At 37.4% G+C, this 19,348-nt stretch overlaps 1 protein-coding gene across 1 annotated transcript in view; it reads left to right on the top strand.

Moving 5' to 3' along the window:
- Positions 1–19,348, top strand: part of IQCK (IQ motif containing K) — a 155,128-nt gene that overhangs the window by 126,860 nt on the left and 8,920 nt on the right. The window lies entirely within an intron of this gene.

The raw sequence follows: 19,348 nt of genomic DNA, 5'->3' as shown, positions 1-19,348 counted from the left end.
TCTAATCCCAGTCTGAACCCCTAAATATCACAAAAAAACTTTAAAATAAATTGAATGTATGTGGAAAACATATTCTGGCTTAAAAAAATAAGTCTCTTCTACTTCCCAGGATGGACAAACAGTTCTGTCAACATGAAGTAGGAAATATTTGTTAAAAAATCATAGACTGTTGAAGCTGAAAGGGACCTTGGAAAGTATTCATTCTAAGATAAGGAGATAGGAGATAGGACATAAAGTAGTTAAATGACACCTGTCTAGTAAATAGTTACCTGAGATAATGTGTTTAATAACTGTATGGATAAATAAAATAGAAAAATATTTGAGGCTAAATTAATTAATTAAAAGGCTTTTTCCAGATCATGCCACACCTGGACTCGTTCACATCATTGTAGAAATGTAAAGGTTTATCTGTATTTTGGTAACTTGATTTTACAGACAGCAATTTCTCAGTATTGGTAGAGAATAAAGTATTCTCGATAGGATAATTTTCCGGACAACTGAAGCATATACCTTTAAAAAGAAATTTTTAATTGCTTTTGCCTTTAAAAAATGCATCTCTGCATCATCTTTATGAATATAAATTATATTCTTTTTAATGCAGTGGAGATTTTTAAAGTATGACAACACTTGCATTCCAGTCCTGTGGCACCTTTCCTATTTCCCACAGTCTTTCAGCTATCACTATTATCAGCTATAACAGTGGCTCAGTAATCACATCTACCAAGGTTTCTCCCCACAATCCCCTCCCAAATACTCGATGATCTGCATCATTTGGGCTAGTTACCCTGGATGGGTTCAAGTATCACTGGACTAAATCACTAAATCATTATTTTATATACGTGTATGTATGTATATGTATATACACATATGTATACATATATACACACACATATGTAACACCACTAAATCATACTCATGCATTTGTAGAATTGTTCATTTAAACATTACGAATTTGTATAATGCAAGGTCTTGACAAGAAATCCTTTAGCCAAGGTGACACAGCAATTAGACTCAAGATTTGTGATAAAGGCGTCTGAAAATAGGTTAGACAATTGCTAGTGCTGTAGTTAGATGGAGACTATATTAACAATAATTAGTTGAAGTGTTTTAAATTAAGATTATTTTTAACTACATTTCTCATTAAACACTTCCTTGTTCAAACAGTACACCAAGGAGGAACTTTTTAAAGGAAAATGTCTGAATTAAAAGATACTGTTATAATCGTACTGCTTATTTATAGGTATTTGTAGAAAAATAATTAAATTCTTTGCCCCCACCCCAGCCTTGGGAGAGGCCTAAGAGTATTTTTAGCAGTTGTAGTGGAATTGTGGTATAGAATAGACATCATCACATTACCCTGAGTCAGAACCTGTTCCAATAGTAATTCTTCTCAGACAGATGGTGTGAAGTTGTCTTAGCTGCCTTCATTTGTGTACTTCATTTTTTTTTTTGTTTTTTTTTTTTTAATAAGACCTGTTTCCATCTGTCTAGAGTGCTCTTGGTGTGGAAATTCCTCTCCTAAAGCTTAGTTGAACCTGCTTTGTAATTTATGGTTTTCAAGCATTGCCTGGGACACAAAGATCCCAAAACTAGTAGTTATCTCTTCTACTTGTGAAGGGGTGGGGAGATGGGGGGGGGAAATGGGGAAGGGGGATGGTTAGGGGCAAGATGCCCACCCCACGTCCCTACTTCCTTCCCCCAACAAAATCTGTAAAACTGTTGTAAAATTTTTTAGCCCTCCCTTTGTATCAGAGAAGTCTGAATTTTTTTTGTTTTATGGGGAGTTTACAGTATCTTATTGTAAAATTACAGTTAAGTATTTGGTCATAGGCTCTGTGTTGTCTGTTGGCCTTTGTGTGTTGTCTGAGGCTTCCACAAAACTCCCCCAAATTCCCATTCAGTTTCTTGTGCTGACCTGCAATATATGGAAATCTTGATGGGGAAAGTCGCGATGTGGAACTGTATAGCGAAGGTGGGATTTGAATCGAGGTCCTCTTTGTTCTGAGACTAGTTCTCCAACCGCTATGGCCTCCTGTTTCATAAGAATTATTTAAAATGCACATTTGAGCTGTTCAAGCTCAAAACTGCACTAGGACTTTCGGAACACCCTGTATTAATGCTTCATTTTAATAACTGTAAATGATGTATTGAGAAGCACAACTAGCTAATCTCTTGAAAAGATACTTTAAGTTGCCCCTTCTAGATCAGTACTTCATTTAAAATCTAATGATACAGCAGTTTTCAGATGAATTATGTAGTTAAGTACCCATGCTTTATGTGAAGACTAGTATAGATGAATATTGAGGAAGTGATAAAGAAACGATTTGGATAGCATAATTAACTCAATGATACATGTTTTGTTCTTACTATCAATAACGTTCGTGTGTTTTTGTTCTGTCAGAGCCTACTTTTTTTTTCAGTGTTGCATTGACCTATTCATTTACCACAGTTGTTTGAAAGGGAAGATTGAATTCATAAAGACATACTAGTATTGTAGAAGATAAAATTCTTGAAAGGAAAATAAAATGAAGAGAAATTATTTTGCCCTAAACAAGTAAATACTTTAAAAGTCTTGTAAGTTTGGGATATGTGAAAATAAAACATAACTCATTTCTACTGCAGTTTAAGGTTGCCCTTTAATTTGAATGTGCAACCCAGCCACACTACTTTTGTTTTGACTTTTCAATAGCTTTGGAATTTAAATTCATTTATACTTCTTACACTATTCATATGCTCATAGTAACAATATTTACATGTAATAATGAATAGATAAAGATGACTGGGACCATTGATTCTGCAGCCACATAGTTCAGTTGACACAGTACTGGTTATAAGGTGTGTGTAATTGCAAATCTAACCTAATGGGTCAAGAAGCTGCAACCTCTGGCCACATTACTTTCATGCTAACCTCCAAACATTTGAAGTCCCAAATCCTGATAAACCATAGAAAACCCGACAGACACTACTGCAGACTTCCGTCCTTGTAGATGTTGGAAATTCTCTAGATCATAGGAAGAGGGTTCTTGACAGCCCTTACTGATCCCTGTCAGATGTCTTCAAGGGTGAAATGCTCCTGGTTACTCTTATACTAGGTCCACCCCCACCTTGCTGGCAGGATTTCCCAGTGAATATCTCCTTGCTTCTTACTCTGAATTACCCCCATTCAGATCATGTATTGTGTGACTTTTGACCACTAGTATGATCTCTGTGCCTCTATTTCCCCAATTTGCACAATATGGATAATTTTGCCTTGTGAAAGAGAATAAATGAAGTTATTGTGTGAAAATGATTTGAGTCCTTGAGAAGGAAAAATTTCTATAAATAGAAGATATTCTTTATCTTTCATTTCTCTCTCATTAATACTCTTGGCTCCTCAAAGTCTAGAACTTTCTAGTTCCTTAACCAAAAAACACAAGACACATTCCCTACACTTTCTGCAAATGTTACTTCTCTTCTGACACCATTTTTGCCTTCTGGCAAGTTTTCATCTTCTTCATGCCACTGATATTAATCTAAGATATTATGTGTTAAGGTACATAGCATGGTGATACTTTGATGACAGTAATTTGCATATTAATAGAATTCACTTAAAGGGTATAAAAGGCTACATATCCAGAATATATACTCTTTCTAAGTGCCTGAAAAATCTCAGGAATGGGGAAAATGAGAAAAATGAAAGCTTTCCTTTTCAGGGACTCACCTCTTTTGTTTTATCAGAATTTATAATTTTAGCTGAAAGGTTTGCATGATACCCACCAAAGTAGCTTAAGTTAATACAGATGGCCACCTATGAATATAAAATCTGGGCTTTATTAAAATGCACTCCAATAAGCTTGTTCCCAGAAGGTTTCTTGCCGTAATTAGACAATGCTGTTAGCGTTGCCTCTCCCATTCATGGCTGCACACATACATATTACTTGTGTATAATTGACATATTCACTTAATATGAGTTTAGGAAATAATCTCCCAAATCCCGCTCCTTCCCTGAGATTACCATATGTTTCCTACAAAGTCCCTCATTTTAATTTTTTCTCTTCTGCCCACTCCCTGCCCCTGTACCTTATTTTAGTTGAGTTTCACCCAGTCCGAAAAAAACTGTTTGATTGGTTTCACCAAGAAGGGTTTAGCTTTGATGAATGCATTACTACTTATTATCAGTCTATTTATCTGCTACTCTGACTATATCCAAAAAGATAATGACATTACTTAACACTTGACAGATCACTCTGGAAACCATATCACATAAGCAATGTTTGAAAGAATTGAGAATGTTTAATATAGTGAAGAAAAGAGAAAGGGGAGGACATAAGAGTTATTTCTAAACAGCCGAAGAGGCATCATAAGAAGAGAAACTGCTGAGTGGAAATGCAGTGAATATTTCCTGATAAAGGTCTGATATTTAAGATAAATAGATAATACATATACATATGTGTGTAAATGTAATGTATGAAACTGATACAGATATACCAAGAGCCATTTCCCAGTAGACAAGTAATCAAAGAATGTTTTCAGAAGAAGTGAAACTAACAGTATCGTGACAGTTCATGACAAGTCATACCATTCATTGGGAAAGAGAACTCTTTCCTTAAAATGAATTATTAATTTTGAAGTGCACGTTTCATTACTGTTGTTTAGCTGCTAAGGACTAATAAATATGATTAACTTATGCTTAGAGGATGTTGTGGAGGCCCTTGTTTTTTTGTTAGTCTACATTAAAATGACTGTACTAATTCTTCTCATGCCTATCCGTGTGAACTCAAAACATCACATTTCCTGTCCAGATAGTAGAATTACCAGGAATTTTATGTTCACTTCACATGTGCTTGTTTTTCTATGACAAGTCTAAGGTAGAGAAAATAGGGACAATTATCTTGGGCCCCCTGAAATCACTAGTGGATGGTCAGTCAGAGAGACAGCTAAAGGAATGAAAAGTAACCTTAAAAAACCCCAGAACTTGAAGCTCATTATAAATACATTTGTTGTGTTGTTCAGTTGTTTTAGTTGTGTCTGAGTCTTTGTGACCCCATTTGAGGTTTTCTTCTTGGTAGAGATACCAGAGTGCTTTGCCATTTCCTTCTCCAACTTGTTTTACAGATGAAGAAACTGAGGCAAACAGGGTCAGGTGACTTGCTCAGGGTCACACAGCTAGTAAGTTTTTAGGGTCAAATTTGAACTCAAGTCATCCTGATAGAGCACTTCCTGGTGCTCTATCCACTGCGCCACCTAGCTGTCAATAAATACATTGTCAGACCACAGAATTATTGGAACAGTCCTTTCTCCTTTCCCTTTTTTCTTTCAGGGTGCCCTTATATTTAATTAAAAAAAAATTTTGATCTTAAACACAAAAGGAGAAATTTTATATGCGCAGCAGAACACAAAGAAAGGATTTTGTACAGAACATAAATAATACTTGTCACATTGCTTTGTTTTTTAAAAAATATATAATAAATTTTGCATATTACTTTCAAAACTGTCCTCTTTGCAGACCTTGTAACATACAAACATGTCAAGAAAAACAAATGTACACAGTGGCCATGTCCAAAAATGTATGTCTCTGCATCTTATGTCCCAGTGATGTGTTTTTGATTTAATGTATTTATTCTTAGTTTGCAAATTCACTTCCATGGTTTACATTTTCTCCCCCTCCCCAAGATGGCATGCAAACTGATACAGGCTCTGCATATACATTCTTATTAAACATATTTTCACATTAATCATGTTGTATAGAAGAATTAGAACGAATGGGAGGAGCCATGAGAAAGAAAAAAAAAACTAAACTAAACAAAAAAAGAAAATAGTGTGCTTTGCTCTGCATTCAGACTCCATAGTTCTTTTTCCATCATGAGTCTTTTGGAGTTGTTTTAGGTCCTTCCATTGCTTAGAAGGGCTAATTCTATCAAAATCAGTCATTGTACACTGTATACAGTGTACTGTACTGTATACCATGTTCTCCTGGTTCTGTTCACGTCACTCAGCATCAGTTCAGCATCAGTCTTTCCAGATTTTTCTGAAGTCTGCCTGTTCATCATTTCTTATATATAGCACAATAGTATTCCATTCCATTCACATACCACAACTTGTTTATTTCCAGTTCTTGGCTATAGAAGAGTTGCTATAAATATTTTTGTATATATGGGTCCTTTTCCCATTTTTATGATCTCTTTGGGATATAGACCTAGAAGTGGTATTGCTGGGTCAAAGAGTATACACATTTTTATACCCCTTTGGGGACAGTTCCAAATTGCTCTTCAGAATGTTTGTTGGATCACCCCACAGCTCCACCACCAATGAATAGTGCTCCAGTTTTCCCATATCTTCTCCAATATTTACCATTTTCCTGTTTTGTCGTATTAGCCAATCTGATGTGGAACCTCAGAGTTGTTTCAATTTGCATTTCTCTAATCAATAGTTATTTAGATCATTTTATAGATAGCTTTAATTTTTTTCTCTAAAAACTACCTGTTCATATCCTTTGACTATTTATCAATTGGAGAATGTCCATCAATTTTATAAGGTAACAGGCTTCCTCATAGGTCCTCTGGTGACATGATTGGTCATTATGCCAGTTAGAGTTCTTAGGTCTTTCAAAGCTGTTTTTCTTTACTATGTTACTGCTCTTGTATAATTTGTAACCCTGGTTCTGCCACTTCATTCTGGGTCATTTCACTACCCAGGATTCTCGGAGATCATCTTTGTCACTTCTTATGGCACAATAATATTTCATTACATTCATATGTGGCAGCTCTTACTGCCTTCAGATGCAGAGCCTTTCAGGCTTCACACATCCCTGACCCTGTCTCTGGTCACTTTGTGAGGCTGCCCTGTGCCAGTGTTGGCTTTGTAGGGGCAGGGAGTGGATAGGAGTTTTCTGCTGATTTTTCGCTGCACTTCTGGGGTAAAAGAAGTCACTTATTTCCTGATCTTCATTTGGTCTAGTGTGAACTTTGGGGTTTTGCTAGAGTAGGTGTACGGAAGCTGGGTGGTTTACCTCCTGTTCAGGCAGTTATCTTGGCCACCATTTCTCTTATAATAATTTTAATGAGATCTCACTTATATAAAATTTAGAAGGGGACACAGTAGACAGTGTTATTTACCCTGTGCCTATACCCTCAACTTATTAAATTTCATCTTAGTTTATTTTTTATCTTCTATGTATTTCTGTCTCTCTTTGGACAGCTCCACTTATTGGGTATCTGCCCTTAATGTGTACTGCTCTCTCTGTCCTAGTGTCTTTGCCCCTCCCATATCTGTGCTTGATCCTTGGACCTCTGGCCTTTTTGGCATCCATGCTGAGCTTTATTCTCTTCTTGTTGTCCCATGAGTCTGTCTCCTGTAACATCACGTTTTTGTCTTGTAAGTCTTTCTGTGGCTGATTCTGAGCCTTAGTTATGTTATCAGTAAGATACAAAATGAATTGACATGATCTCTAATGTCTCTTCCAGTTCTAAGATTCTTCTTTACTCCATTACTGAAATTTCCATGCAAGAGTGTGAATCCACAGCTGGCCTTTATCATTCACTCTTCTGGAACAACAACTGTCCTTTCCAAGTGCACAAGACTGGCCAGTTTGGAAAGCTAGGCAAGGAAGATTACTTGTAGCATGACTCAGGAAGTGGCCATATTCTGTGGCTTTTCATATCTGTGCATGCCTATAGCAGTACTCATGGAACGGAAAGACAGTTTAGATTCATCACAGCCTCGCCAACACAACTAACACAAAAATGAGAGTCGTAAGACCAGCATTGACAAGTGATCCAGCTGTTTATAAGTATACCCTACCATTTCTATGAACCCCAGAACTCATGCAGATGTGAACATCCTCCTTCCCACTCCTTTCTCTTTCACACATTGAGAAGATCATAAACCAGGTGATCACCCTATGATGGAGGGAGAGGCCAGATCTTACAATGAGAGGCATAGTCTTTCCCTCTTCCAAGATCACAAAATGGAGATTTTTTTTTTATAGTTTTTATATCCACCTGTGTTTCTCTCACAAAACTCTTTTTTTTCTTTTGAGGGAAGTTAATTACAAATTCCACCCTCTTAACTCACCCAGTCAAACAGTGATGTTTTATTTATACTAAAAATTATGTTAAAATGTCATGTCATATCAGGATCAGGGGATGGCATTTTTCATTGCTCTTTTGCTTTAAATGGAAATGAAACCCAATTTAAGAAATCATGAGTGCTTTAAAAAACCTTTAAAAGAGCACAGCAGGCTTGGTACTAGTTGGCTGGAACCAGAGAAAGCACTCATATTTTTTAAAAAAATCATAAAAGTAATAACCATGAGCAAAAACAAATAAACATACAAAAAATAAGGAATCAAGTTGAAATAAAATACTGAGCTTATAACAAGGTAGAACCAAATGAAATCACACACAAACAAAGTCAAAAAATCACTTATTAAAGCTTATTCTTTGGGGAGAATTTGTTGTTATCATATAAGGAAAATCATTGACATTGTAAATTATTTGCAGGAACATGGATGGAATAGCTTTGTATACAGAACCCTTCTGTAGCATCCTTTAGGGATGCTGGATGAAAGAATCCTTCTTCCCTCCTCCCACCCCAGTGCTTTAGACTCTATTACATCTTCTGCTTCCTAGATGCCATGGCATCACTTGGGGGGTGGGACTTGCTTCCATGGCACAGTACCTCAGCTGCTGGATAAATCCATTGCTGGAGTTTGTCAAGCAGGCTGTTCTTGAGGACTGGCTCCTCACTGGACTGAGCTCCTACTGCTCCTGGCACTGGTTGTTGATGTCTTGTCCAACCATTGAAAGCTGAGCCCGGTCTGTTCAGTCTCTCTAAGAACAGGAAAGAGTCAACACAACCAAGGCAGAAAAACAGAGGAGGTATGCATTCACAGCCACCTGGCACCTAGATAGGTGAGGAACTTTCTCACCCAGCAGCTCACAACAGTTGTTCCTTCTAAAAAGCCACCAAGGCTTTCAGGTTAGGATCACCATTTTAGTATTTCCATGGAGTTTTGGCTCAGCATCCAGAAAAAAATATCTTCATGGTTGATAGGAGGTCAATCAGAGGGTATCTATGCTTATACTGAAGAGTGTGTGTGTGTGTGTGTGTGTGTGTGTGTGTGTGTGTGTGTGTAAGAGGGGGAATAGAGAAAAGCTCCTCTATCACATATCTCTTAGTGGATACTGCACTTGTTTGAAATATCATCATTGCAATGAAATTTTATTTGGACTATGAGTTAGGAGATCTGTGTTCTAATTCTAGATTTACAAATAATGAGCGATGTGATTTTAAGTAAATCATTTCCTCCTACCTGGGACATAGTTTCCTCATCTATAAAAAAAGGGGTGTATATAAAATCACCTCTAAGGTCCATATGTGAAATCCAGTGATTTGGTGAGTTATTAAACGCAGTTTTCTAAGGACTTTTGCTACTTTTTGCCCAAATATTGGGAATATTTCCAAAGGGAAAATGTGGTTCTGTCACTAAAACACTTTGAAAGCTGCTAACATATAGCTAAAAGTACTAACATATAGCTACAACAGTAACATATAGCAAAGTGCTAGCATATAACTAGCATTTACGTAGCACTTTAAAGTTTGCAAAGTCCTTTACAAATATTATTGTATTTAATCCTCATAGCAACCTTAGGAGGTAGATTCTGTTATTATCCCCATTTTACAAGTTAGGAAACTGAAATAGACAGAGGTTAAATGACTTGCCCAGGGTTTTGTAGCTAGTAATTGTCTAAGGCAGGATTTAAACTCAGGTTTTCATGACTCCAGGTTCAGTACTCTATCTACTGCACCATTGCTGTTATATAAATGTTAGCTATTATTATTACTATTATTACTAATGACTTTTTAAAAAGTACAAGAAATAAATGAACTCAGGTATGTGTCATATCTATCATGGTCAACTTGTGCCCTGTTTAAGCCATTTTCTTATCAAAGAGAATAGGTAAAGCAGACTTCAGGGTCTGAGGCTTAACATTTCTAAGCCAGACAAAGGAAAGGAGAGAATTATCCCCAAAATTACCCGAAATCTGTAGTGTTTATAACCCCATAGATTAAAAAAACAAACACTGATATAAGCAAAGATACTCTGCAAATGTTAGCAACCAAAGTGAATTTGGTAACAGCCCTGAAGGAGAGACTCATCTAACTCTTATAATTAAATTTTATTTTTTTCAATAAACAAGTATTTTTCTCTCCCTCAAACCCTTTCTACAACCCCCAAAGGAAAAGCAAAATCCTTCCAACAAATATGTATAGTCAAACAAAACAAATCCCTATGTTAGTGTGTTGATAATGCATTTTTGCTTATTGTTAATATAATTTTGCTTCTAATGGGAAGATCTTCCCTCCCATTAATTGGCCTGTGAAGATTTGTAGGAAGGCCCACACCTTTTATTAATGAGACACTGGTTCTCAAGGGTTGTGATGCCCTCTGGTTCTAAAAAATGTTTAAGTACTTTGAGTTGAGGCTTTACTTTGGGGCTTAGTTTTTGAAAGAAACTTTGTGTGCCAGATGAGACTCTAAGAAGTTGCTGAGCAGCCCCCCAACTTGGAAATCAGATCTTGATGCTTCCCTCCCTGGCAACTATAGTCAGACAGTTGAATCTGTCTGTTAGTTTATGATGTATATATTGCTTATATCAGACAGTTTGGAAGCTATGTCTGTTGATTTAGATTTCTCTGTATTTTCTCTGAAGTTCAAGGTGCTGACTTTTTCTCCTGAGCTGTGAGTTATACATGTGCTTGATTAAGGTGATTCTTGACCCCTCAAAAGTTGCTTTCCTTTTAGAAAAGCAGATCAAAGAATCTGTGATAGCAGGTCCTCCTCTGTATGCTAGAGTGCTTACTATTACAGTTGGTCATGTCCAAAAATGTGTATCTTATTATGCGCATTGGTGTTCTGTCAGGAGGTAGGTATGTTATCTATCTTCAGTCCTTTGGAATGAATCATGATTCATCATTATATTGATCAGAATTCTTAAGTCTTTCAAAGTTCTTTGTCTTTACAACGATGTTATGCCATAAATTGTTCTCCTGGATCACCCCTTTGATTCATTTATATTGGTGATACTATAGGATAATGGTTTAAGCTTCATTCCATTATTCAAAGAAAAGTCCACCCTAAGTATTACTGTCCACCAAAAGTGCAGAGGGCATTGTATAGAACATAGCAATGGCCCCATTCTTAATGCAATTGATGTTAAGACAGATTTTCCATATCGTTACGTTACTTATAAATGCTTTGTAGATAAGCCCAATCAGGGCTTAGAATGCATAGAAGTGTGTCAAAAAGAATGAGATAGAATGCATTATCTAGTGTCCACCAGGGCCTAATCTTCTTAGAATAGTGATAGAATTTTTCAAGTCAGAAGGGACTTTCCCACAATGAGAAAGGTGGGGGGGAGGGAGGGAGAGAGAACCATGTGTTTAAATCCTTCCATTTGAAGAAGTCATTCCATTTAATTGGCATGTATTCTACTCATGAGGACTAAGCCAACATTGCTGCTCCATTAAATTCACCACTCTGATCTATATTTAGGACCTGAGTGCCCCGTGCTTTCTGCCAGTTTTCAGATTTGACTCTTTCTAGACTGGAAAGAGAGAGGGAGAAAACTAGTCCTATAAAACTGAGCAGCTGCACTCTGGGTTTGCTGGAAGGACGTTTTCAAAGCTCTTTCCCCAAAGTTAGTGGAGGTTGAGATGTCTTAGCAGGTATTTCAGTGCTTCCATTTTCAAAGGATTATTTTTATTTTTTTCCCCTTAGTGATAACGCAGGCCTCAGAGCCAGGGCAGCTTGTTGGTGTAAACCTGTCCAGAGCCTCTCAGTTTAAGAGGCTTGGAGGATTCCGAGGTGGGCAATGTGGTAGAGTACTGCTTGCCTGTGGAATGATTGCGTGTTTTAATTTGTGTGGCTATGACTTAAATGTGGAGAGTTTAATTAGCTCCGTATGGGATGTTTACTTTGGAAAGTTCTTCAATTCCTAATTGTGATGATACAAAAAAAAATTTATAGGTTGAAAATGTATCAACTCTTATCTCTCATCTTGTGGTCATCTAATTAAAACCCTGATATTATCACCCTGGAGTATCCTGTTAGTCACCAAGTGAAGCTAAAATTAGTAGCCTTATGGAAAGTTCTAACAGGCAGCAGTAAGGGAAAAGTGCTTCTCCATGGGAGGAGTGCATCCAAATGTGCTGTGCAGACATGTAGTGCCTCTTCCCAGTAGCCAAGAAATTAGAATTAGAAATATTCTAATGTGGTTCTTCCTCACATTGTTACATGTCCGGTTGCTTTCTCTTTTGATTAAGTCTGACTTGTCTGATGACCTCAGAAATGATGGGCCCAATATGGCATTCAATATGTCATGCATTTTTCGTTCTTATTTGTTGTCACATGGATGCTTAATGGGAAGTATCAGAATGAATGTTATTTGGATAAGATTAGGCAAAGTCCAGAAATCCATGCAGATGAAACTTCGGGTAATAAGATGCCCCCGTACAGGTGGCAGTTCATTCTGCTGTAGTGGAATTGCCACTCTAATCAAAATCCTTTAATGGTTTCTTATTGCCTAGACAACAGAGTGTAAACTCCTGAGCATGACAACCACTCCACCTGAGTGTATCTTTCAAGGCTTATCTCATAAAACGTCTCCTGAATTTCCTGATGGACATGTTCTGGACTTTCCAAACTCAGGGCCTTTTTCATTCTGTTCTGAGTAGAATGCCCTTTACCTCCATCTTTGCCTCTTGAAGTCGTCCGACTTAACTGCCATCAGTTTTCATAAAGCCGGAAGTCATCCTCTCCTTCATCTGAATTCTTAAAGTCCTTCATCTGTACCTCTTGTATACACTCAGACATTGTTCATATCTTATCTGCTACTAAACTGTAAGCTTCTTAAGGACAGAAGCCTACTTCTGCTCCTCTTTACATCCCTCGGAGTCTCTTGCACAGTGAGTGCCTTGTGTATAATAATGATAATAAATGGACGTTTGTGAGTGCTTTATGTCCATTGTCTCATGGGAGTCTCAGAGGAGACAAGTATGACAGGTCTTATTATTCCAGTTTTATGTTTGAGCAAACTGAGGCGGGGGAGTGACTTGTCCATGCTTACACACGTGCCAGAGGTGGGAACACAGTTCTCCTGACTCTGAGTCTCTCCACTGCACTATGCTGATGTAGTAGGTGATCATTAAGTATTCATTGAACCATTTAATCTGGCAGGGTGAGAATACAACAGCATTTTCACCCCTAAGTTTTAAATGATTTGTGATAACTACTATAGATATGAAGTCTGAGTATCACCAAGGTGGCCATAGCCTCTCTGGAGCAAGAGCTAATTCCAAACTAAGGATTTTTAGCATTAATACAAACATTTATTGTAAGATTTCTCTCGGTTCTGTATGGTACAGACTTGTGCCTTAAATGGTTTTGGTCAGATTTCTTCTGGATGACATATTTTAGGACAAATGTTGTTAAGCTGGATGGCACCCATAGAGAACAACCTCAAAATCGCATATCATGAGTAGCTGAAAGAACTAGGCACTAGGAGACCTGAGCTGAGATGATTGCTATTTTCTTTTCTTTTTTTTTAAGAGTAAAAAAAGAGGGCTTTATTTTGCTTCATTTTCACATTCAAAAATATTCTTTTTTATTATTTTATTTGTTTTCAATTTTCCACATTCACTTCCATAAATCTTAGATTTTCTCTATGATCACTATTTTCAAGAATCTAAAAGACTGTATTATAGAATGAAAGAAAGAAATGAAAGGCAGGAAGGAAAAAAGAGAAGGAAGGGAAGAAAGAAAAAAGAAAGAAAGAGGGAAGGTAGAAGGGAGGATAAAAGGAAGAGCATTTATTAAGTCCTTGGTGTTGTTCAGTCATTTTTCAGTTGTGTTTAACTCTCTATGACCCCGTTTGGGGTTTCATTGGCAGAGATACTGGAGTGGTTGGCATTTCCTTCTCCAGCTCCTTTTACAGATGAGGAAACTGAGGCAAACAGGCTTAAATGATTTGCCCAGGGTCATACAGCTAGGTGCCTGAGGTAGTATTTGAATTCAAGAAGATGAGTCTTTCTGATTCCAAACTCAGTGCTCTATCTAATACTGTGCCACCTACCTGCCTTTCCTTTGTGCTAAGTATTATGCTAAGTACTAAGGATATCATTAGAAAAGTGAAACAGTCCCCACCCTCAAAGAGCTTACTTTCTGAAACACGAAGACAACACATATAGGGAATGGGTGAGTGAAGCTTATTGACATGCTCTTTCCAGTAGCAATAGTAATTTTGATTTAATCATAATTCCCAGAGCAAGTGTTAGAACACAGAAAGGTGGAGGTGCTCTGAACATATGAGAAACCAAAATTCATATTAACAAAACTTAAAATTTGGTCTCTACAGAGATCTGAGACTACACAATATTAGTAATTGTAATACTGAAAGATATAACTAGGGGTGCAACACCTAGACCTTTACTCCAAGGTACTGAAATTTACAAAGTAAAGACAGCACTTTTACTCTAGCACATAGAAACAACTTAATGGGTCAGGAGGATGGTCAATAGCTAAGACAGTACTTTCTTTCCTCCTTCTAACAGGTCCTTTGGCCTGTGGTGCCTCAAAGTCCTCTGCTGGTTCTGTGTCTCCCACTCTCCATTCAGACACCCTTGCTCAGGTCCTCTGTCTGATGCATACTGGCTGAGTGACCCTGAGGACCCAACTAGAACTAACTTCCTTCCTTCCTTCCTTCCTTCCTTCCTTCCTTCCTTCCTTCCTTCCTTCCTTCCTTCCTTCCTTCCTTCCTTCTTTCCTTCCTCTCTCCTTTCCTTCCTTCCCTCTTTCTTTCCCTTTGGGTTTACAGGCTACATTTCTTTCTTAAAGATCATGCCTTAAACACAAATCACTCTGACCCTCACTTATTGGCCAACAATAGGTCTTGGACCAAGCCCCACTTGCTCATTTTTTGGGCCCTGATTGACTCAGAATGAATATAAACAGTAATTGTTTCTGTTTTGGCCAGAAACTCTGAGGCATTTCTTTTTTGTTTTTTCTGGAGTTCATTCTTTAAAAACCTCATTTTTTTGCCTATCCTTAATCACTAAGTAGGCATTGCTTCAGTCAAATTAAAACCTGCTGAAGACCTTAGCTTTAAAAAGCCAAGGTCCTCCACACATCTGGGGCCATCTCCAGTCATCCTGATGAGTATCTGGCCACTGGACCCAGATGGCTCCAGAGGAGAAAGTGAGACTGGTGACTGCAGAGCCCTCCCCCACTTAAATCCAATTCACTGGCATGTCATGACATCACCTCCATGATGTCATGGTCCTCTTCCAGAACAAGGACAAATAACCACAATCTACCCAGTGCTCTAATTGGCTACAATTGATTAATGAAGAGCAAGTTGTCTATTTGCCTTGGTAGGGAGAGTTTCCTCGCCTGAGATTTCCGTGTACTAGGTCTAATCTCTGTCCCTGCATCAAATTTTAATGGGTGTTTTTAAGATTTCCAGAAGAAAACCAATGGCAAAGACTTAACACTGACCATGATAATTGAAGAGACTCCTCTAAAATGCTATTTTTCTTCCATTAGTTTCTGTGTCAACATACAGTATCTCAATTTACTTGAGTAAGTTTTGATTGAGATATATTTTCGATGTGTCACAGGAGCTGCTATGGAAAGGAACTCTGTGGTTAAATCCTCTGGAATGTGAATATCCCTCTCTCCATCCATCTCCCCCCCTCACCACTTAGCCCTGTCTATAACTTTGGGATTTTGTAGACTGGATTTTTATAAATTGAAGTTTATCGCTACTGTTTTGACTCCAGTTTTAGTGACCGGTCGATGCTGCATCAATTATCTAAGTGCATATTTTAAAACTATGAAAAACTTTTTATTAAATGATTAAGAGAAGCAGTCCAGAAGTGAACAAATTTTTATTTTTCTTAAAAATAACATTCAAATACAAAGCCATTGCCAATTAGAATTGGATGTGAACTGTTTACTTCAAACTAATTCAAAATGCTTTGGATGTTTTGAAGGTTTAATCTTGGCAGCAGCAACAGCTGAGAATGTAGTGATAAATAAAAGTCATGAGACACTACTGATTTGATTCTGCAAGATTCATTCACACCCATGACTCACACATCTTTTGAAGGCATGGGACTTTTAAATACTGCCAATGACTGGGACACATAAGATGTGATTGTCTTAAAACACAGCTGTAAAACCTCAGCCTTAATGTCCTTCTTAATAGAGTTGTAAGGCTAACCAAATTAATAGAATTCTAAATAATGGTGTCATGTTCCTTAAAGATCTCTGGGGTTGGCAGACGTGGGCTTATACCCCAGTTCTGTGTCAACTAATTGCTTGACGTTTGGCACGTGACAGCCTCTGTGAACCCCAGTTTCTGTGTAAAATGAGAAGGTTGTACTTACTAAATACTAAGATGCCTTCTCAGGCTTCCATAATTCTATGATTCTTTTGACCTTATGGATGCTGACTCTTCCCAAACAAAGGAAGCTGCAACAACTTAAAGGAGGTTTCTCAGGGAATTTACTTTAGTAATATTGTCTGGAAATTTATAAAACATGATGACTGTTAGTGAATTTTAGGTTAGAATTTTCCCTAGGAACTTAATAAGACTTTTTAATACTGAGATTTTCTTCCTAAAATAACACTACAGTAAGACCTCATTTATCTGATATCAAGAAGTAGAGTGTTCAACATAAGTGAATTTTCTGGTTAACTTCAGATTTCCTTGGTAAGCACCAAAAGATACATTGGAACACGGAATTCCCAGATGAGGAAACTCCCTCTCTCAGTGTAGGTCAGCAAGTTCTCTGCAATTTATAGGCTCTGAGAATTGCCTAGAACACAGGTGTCAAATTCAGGGCCCACTGGCATAATGAACTGGCAAAAATCCTGAGTACTGCAGAACCTATATTAAAATATAACTGAGAAATGCTTAATAAACTAAATAAAAGACAGTACGACATAAATAATGTTAACTTGTGGTTTTCCAAGTCAATTTTAGGCCAAAGATCCATTTGTATTTGAGATTGACGGTGTTGGCCTAGGTTGAAAGAGACTTGCCCAGGGTCACATAGTCACTGTGTCCAAAGTGGGATTTGTGTCTTCCAGGATTCAAGGCCAGCAATCTACTGTGCCATGTTGTTGTTCAGTCATTTCAGTTGTGTCTGACACTTCATGGCCTCATTTTGGATTTTCTTGGCAAAGATACTGGAGTAGTCTGCCATTTCCTTTTACATATCATTTTACAGATGAGGAAACTGAGGCAAAAAGGGTTAAGTGACTTGCCCAGAGTCACACAGCTTGTAAGTGTCTAAGACCAGATTTGAACTCAGAAAAATGAGTTTTCCTGACGTCAGACCCAGCACTTTATGCACTGTGCTGCCTAACTACCTCTCCTATGCCATATTAGGTTTCATAAGCACCAAAACTTGTCTATTTTAACCATTACTGATGGGACTTTTTAAAAAATGCATCAAACAAAGCCAATGTAACCAAGACTAGAAGGGAAGTAGAAAGCTGGGAAACAATTTTTATAGCCAGTATCTCTGATAAAGGCTTCATTTCTAAGATATGTAGAGAACTGAGTCAAATTTAGAAGAATACAAGTAATTCCCTAATTGATAAATGGCCAAAAGATAAATGGTCAGGATATCAATTCCCTAATTGATGAATGGTCAAGAACAGGCAGTTTTCAGAGGAAGAAATTAAAGTTATCTATAGTCACATTTAAAAAATGCTCTAAATCACTATAGATTAGAAAGATGCAAATCAAAACAATTCTGAGGTGCCACATCACTCCTATCAGGTTGACTAATATGACAAAAAAGGAAAATGATTAATGTTGGAGAAGATGTGAGAAAATTGAAAAACTAATGCATTGTTGGTGGAGTTGTGAACTGATCCATCCATTCTGGAGAGCAATTTGGAACTGTGTCCAAAGGGCTATAAAACTGTGCATACCCTTTGATCCAGCAATACCACTTCTAGGTCTCTATCCAAAGAGATCATAAAAATGGGAAAAGGACCCACATGTACACAGATATTTATAGCACCTTTTTTAAAAAATATTTATTTCTTTTCACTTTTCAACATTCACTTCTATAAGATTTTGAGTTCTAAATTTTCTCCCCCACCTCTGTTCCCCTCCTCAAAATGGCATGCAATATAAGCTATACGTATACAATCATATTAAACATATTTCCATATTAGTCGTGTTGTAAAGAAGAATTAGAACCAAAGGGAAAAGCCACAAGAAAGAAGAAACCAGAGAGAGAGAGAGAGAAAAGAATCTGCTTCGAGCTGCATTCAGATTCCATAGTTCTTTTTCTGAATGTTTTTCTGCATTTTCCATCATGAGTCTTTCAGAATTGTCTTACATCTTTGTGTGGCTGAGAAGAATCGTCTATTAAAGTTGGTCATCACACAAAGTGGCTATTATTGTGTACACTCTTCCCCTGGTTCTGCTCACTTCACTTGGCATCAGTTCATGCAAGTCTTTCCAGGTTTTTTCTGAAGTCCAGCTGCTCATCATTTCTTATGGAACAACAGTATTCCATTCCATTCATATAGCACAACTTGTTTAGCCATTCCCCAATTGATGGGCATGCTCTCAATTTCCAATTCTTGGCCACCACCCAAAGGGTTGCTATAAATATTTTTGTGCGTGTGGGTCCTTTGTCTTTTTTTATGATCTTTTTGGGATACAGTCCTACAGTATTGCTTTGGACTTTGATGGGTCTTTGGAATTGTCCTTGTCTTGACCAGAGTAGCTAAGACTTTCAATCATCCTTAAATATTGTCATTACTGAGTTCAGTGTTCTCCTGGTTCTACTTATTTCACTTTGTATCAATTCATGTCTTTCCAGTTTTTTTTCTGAAAGTATCCTGCTTGTCATTTCTTACATACAATAGTATTCCATCAAAAGCATGTACCACAGCTTGTTCAGTTGTTACCCAACTGATGGGCATCCCCTTGATTTTCAATTCTTTGTCACCACAAAAAGAATTGCTATAAATATTTTTGTACAAATATATTCTTTTCCCTTTTCTTTGATCTCTTTGGAATATAGTAGTGATATTGCTGGGCAGAAAGGTAGGTACAGTTTTATAGCTCTTTGGGCATAGTTCCAAATTGTTCTCCAGAACAGCTGGACCTGATCACAACTCCAACAGTGCATTAGTGTCCTAATTTTTCCACATCACTCCAATATTTTGTCATTTCCTTTTTCTGTCGTGTTAGCCAATCTGATGGATGTGAGATGGTACCTCAGAGCTGTTTTAATTTGCATTTCTCTAATTTGGAGTATTTTTTCATATGATTTT

Source organism: Notamacropus eugenii, chromosome 3 (assembly GCF_028372415.1).
Source record: "Notamacropus eugenii isolate mMacEug1 chromosome 3, mMacEug1.pri_v2, whole genome shotgun sequence".
In the NCBI taxonomy this organism is placed as follows: domain Eukaryota; kingdom Metazoa; phylum Chordata; class Mammalia; order Diprotodontia; family Macropodidae; genus Notamacropus; species Notamacropus eugenii.
The sequence above is the reverse complement of the archived record's forward strand: the minus strand, read 5'-3'. Positions and strand labels throughout refer to the sequence as shown.